The 4,533-nt window shown below is 38.6% G+C and overlaps 1 pseudogene; it reads left to right on the top strand.

The window, feature by feature from the left end:
* Positions 1-2,672: 2,672 nt before the first annotated feature.
* On the top strand, positions 2,673-4,331 carry LOC125347574 (annotated as a pseudogene).
* The last annotated feature ends 202 nt before the right edge of the window (positions 4,332-4,533 follow it).

The raw sequence follows: 4,533 nt of genomic DNA, 5'->3' as shown, positions 1-4,533 counted from the left end.
GCTGTAATGTGTACAGCTGCAACTTTGTGACAGTATTATAACCTATTTCTTATAGTTTATTATTATGGATGCTCACAAATAATATATTCATAATATAGTAAAGCATCGTTAGAGTTCTGAACTCTATATTTCCTTATATATCATTCATAGTATCATTCATATATATCATTTCCTTATATATCATTCATAGTTTTTCCTTGGTGAAGGACTCCTTGTAGAAACCTTGTAGAAACAAGAAGCCTAATGTAGCCGGTGTGTGTTAATTATGGGCTTCTTGCTATGTTGAATCACACCAAAACATATTCCTTTATTTAACTGAGTTTTTATTCCTATTTTCCAGTCTCCCTTATTTACCTTAATCATTCACACCGCTGAGCTCCTTGTAATTACTATTCTACATTGAAGTCTTGTTTTCTTTACCATCCATGATAGGGAAGATACAATATTTTATCCATGTTCATCTTGTCTCACTGAACTTTCTCTTTTGTTTGCAGAAGAAAGGCTGTCATCAGGTGTGTATAAAATATTTTATTCCCCTTCTCATCCATTCATTGAAACTTATATTCATTCCTTATTTAGCTAGTGTGAATAGCCTCATAGTGTTATGCTTTGAATATGAAGTGACCTCTCAAGTCTTATGTGATAATGACTTGGTCACAGTGACAAAGTACTATAAACACACTGGGAATTGAAGGCTCATGTTTAACACACTAGAAAGTCAGGAGGCTAAGATCTGAAGATTGCAGTTTGAAGCCAGCCCAGGCAAGAAAGGCCACAAAACCCCAATTAATCATGGAGAAAGTCACAAGTGCATCTGTGGCTCAAGTGGTAAAGTGTTAATTAGCCTTGAACAAAATGGAGCTTAATGACACCATCTAAGCCCAGATTTAGACCCCAAGGACTTGCAGAAAGAAGAATATGGGAAAAACCCTATGAATCAAAGTCAGTGGAGGAAAGTTATGTAACCAGGTACTAGCCATTGAAGGTCATAATGAAAATCTAGTTCTTTCTCTGTCTCTCTCTGTGACTATCTCTGTCTCTGTCTCTGTCTCTGTCTCTGTCTCTCTGTCTCTCTGTCCCTCTCTCTCTCTCCCTTCTCCCTTCCCTCTCAATCCCTTTTCCCCTTATTCAACTATTGGTTCTCTGAAGTTTAGTTAATATTACAATGGTGAAATACTAAAAGAAAGTGCCTTTTTTTTAATGAGATAGGGAAGAAAGGGAGAATATGTCTTGTCTCACATTTCTATTAAACTACCTACTTTGGCTTCCAGATTGTATAAAAAAAGAAAATGTTTTTTTAAGTGACATAACATTGGAAAATGTTCTGTTGGAACAATCGAACAAATGTTTCTATTGGAACAAATTTACCCAATGGAATAGAAAGAGAACCATATTTAATGTACAAAAATCACATAAAAATAAGAAATATGGAATAAAATTGATGAAAAATATTTTAATGTATCTAAAAGTGTAAAGTATTAAAATTTTCTACAATCTTTTCTCTCTCTCTCTCTTATAACCACTTCAGTCATTTTAAAATTTTGTGTGCTTAAATTATATCACACTAGATTTAGCCCAAAGGAAATAGTACAGCATCATGGGAGTGAATGGCTACAATATTATAACTACAATACAACTCAGTATTGGAAAATTCCATTGAGTCTGATAAACAACAATTTAATTTAGCAGTGCCACTGCATACTTGAACATTGTTCAAAAGGAAATGTACTCATTACTGATGTATGTAACTATTACCTCTCTGTAGATCACCTTTACAATAAAATTTAAAAAGGAAAGAAAAGAAAAATAAGATGCTCGTTGGGTTCAAAACTAATGTTATGAAGCAAGGTTTCCCCTCCATTCTGAAAATTGCAAATCTGGAGGATATCCATATCTTCAGTTTTTCACAGTGTCTTTATTTCCATAAAATGCCTTTCATTATGAGCTAATAGGATGAAGGACTTACTTGCTTCTTCTGACCATATGTCATATCTTCTTGACTAGCAGATGAATACTTCACAAAACACTGAGTGGGATAATAGAACTTTTTAATGTAGAGCAATTTTACCTCAGCTTTCTCCACTAATTGCCCACCCAAAACCCATATGCCAGTTAGAAACATTTAAAGCTATGCAATGAAAGCTCCTCTCAGAGATAATTTGGATAATATGTACCAACAAGTAGTAACAGTTACAGACTTTAAAAAGAAGACTGTGCATAGAACATATTTATGAATTAGAATAAGTTCTATAGTTAAACCCAATAGGGAGGGAAAGAACTTGGAAATTTAACTAGTGCCCAGGAGTACAATGTAAGGCTGAATAATGCATAATATTGATATTTTAAAAGATGACACCTTTGTACCTGGTTTACACAACATTTATTCACAAAATGCTCAAATCGATGTTTTGCACTTAAAAATGATGAATATTATATTTTCTCATACAAGAAGACATTCAGAAACAAGGAATTTGAATTGTACTCAATTTTCAAGGATCGAATAACATACTCCAGAGAGAAAACATGAATCTATGAGAATATTTTTGAATATTCAAGACACCAATTCACTGTATATATTCAAAAGATGATAGTCAGTATTAACGAGTAATCTCATAAAAATTTCCTTTAGCTGAACATATATGAAATTCCATTGAGGGCCCGAACACCGACAGAGGAGGAGTGGCATGCCACTGAATAAGCTTCCAAAATGATGCCCACATCAGTTATCCTGATAAAAAAGGGGACCGATAGCTCCCAAGGTATCCCTCAGGTGATGAGTAACATAGGGACTGTCAGGTGATTGCTAAGGCTGTAAAAACCACTGTGGGTCCCTCTCACATGGACAAGCTTAATGTGGATGGATGAGGCAAATCAACAATTTCTAATGATGGGGCCACAATTCTGAAACTTCTTGTTGTTGTCTATCCTGCAGCAAAAACCTCAGTGGACCTTACCAAATCCCAAGATGCTGAGGTTAGTGATGGCACCACCTCCGTGACCCTCCTGGTGGCAGAGTGTCTAGAGCAGGTGAAACACTATGTGGAGGAAGGCTGGTACCCTCAGATCATTATCTGAGCTTTGCGCACAGCCACACAGTTGGAAGTTAACAAGATCAAAGAAACTTCTACGACCGTGAAGAAGGAAGATAAAGTGGAACAGAGGACTCTGCTAAAGAAGTGTGCCATGATGGCTCTGCGCTCCAAGCTCATTTCCCAGCAGAAAGCCTTCCATGCCAAAATGATGGATGATGACGTAATGATGCTCGATAAATTGTTGCAGCTAAACATCATTGGAATCAAGAAGGTCCAGGGTGGAGCGCTAGAGAAGTCTCAGCTGATGGCTGGTGTTGCATTTAAGAAGACTTTCTCTTATGTTGGGTTTGAAATGCTACCTAAGAAGTACAAAAACCCCATGATAGCCCTTTTAAATCTTGAGCTGGAGCTGAAAGCTGAGAAACATAATGCTGAAATCAGAGTCCACACACTGGAGGATTGTCAAGCAATTGTCTATGCTGAAGGGAACATTCTGTAGGACAAATTAGAGAAGATTTACCAATCCAGAGCCAAACTTATTTTGTCTAAACTCCGCATTGGAAGATGTGGCCACGCAATACTTTGCTGACGGGGACATGTTCTGTGCTGGCCGCGTGCCTAAGGAGGATCTGAAGAAGACAATGAGGGCCTGTGGAGGCTCAGTCCAGACCAGTGTGAATATTCTGACTCCAGAAATTCTGGGTCACTGCCACGTGTTTAAAGAGACAGATTGGAGGGGAGAGGTACAATTCTTCACTGGCTGCCCCAAGGTCAAAACTTGCACCTTCATTCTCCCAGGTGGTGTTGAGAAGTTTATGAAGGAGACAGAACGATCCCTTCATGATGCCATCATGATCGTTGGAAGAGCCATCAAAAATGATTAGGTGGTGGCTGGTGGTGGGGCCATAGAAATGGAGCTTTCCAATTACCTGCAAGATTACTAAAGGACTATTCTAGGAAAAGAGCAGTTGCTGATTGGGGCCAATGCCAAGGCTTTGGAGATTTTCCCATGCCAGTTGTGTAACAATTCTGGTTTTGATGCCATAAACATTCTCAACAAGCTAAAGGCTCCGGCATGCCCAGAGGGGCATGTGTTATGGGGTGGGTGTCAATAATGAGGACCTTGTAAATTCCTTCCAGGCATTCTTGTGGTAACCAGCGATGGTGTGGATCAATGCCCTGACAGCAGCCTCTGATGCTGCATGCCTTGTTGTGTCTGTTGATGAGACGATCAACACTCCCTGCTCCACTGTGGACACTTCCCTAGTGGCTGGCAGAGGCTGGGGCGGTGTCCATTAAGAGGTGTCGCACCCAGGCTAGCAGATTGCTGTGTGTCCACTCACCCTCCCTGGCGTGATGCATTGATGTAAAAGGAAGTGATAGTAATTGGTCCACTCTTCTCACTAGAGGTTATTTAAATAAAATTGAATACTTAGAATTTTTTAAAAATCCATTGGAACATGGATTATCTTAAAAATGGGGAAAATATCCCAGAATATTT

The sequence above is a fragment of the Perognathus longimembris genome, chromosome 3 (genome assembly GCF_023159225.1).
Source record: "Perognathus longimembris pacificus isolate PPM17 chromosome 3, ASM2315922v1, whole genome shotgun sequence".
Taxonomy (NCBI): Eukaryota; Metazoa; Chordata; class Mammalia; order Rodentia; family Heteromyidae; genus Perognathus; species Perognathus longimembris.
Note: the sequence above shows the minus strand (reverse complement) of the source record. Positions and strands in the feature narration are given on the sequence as shown.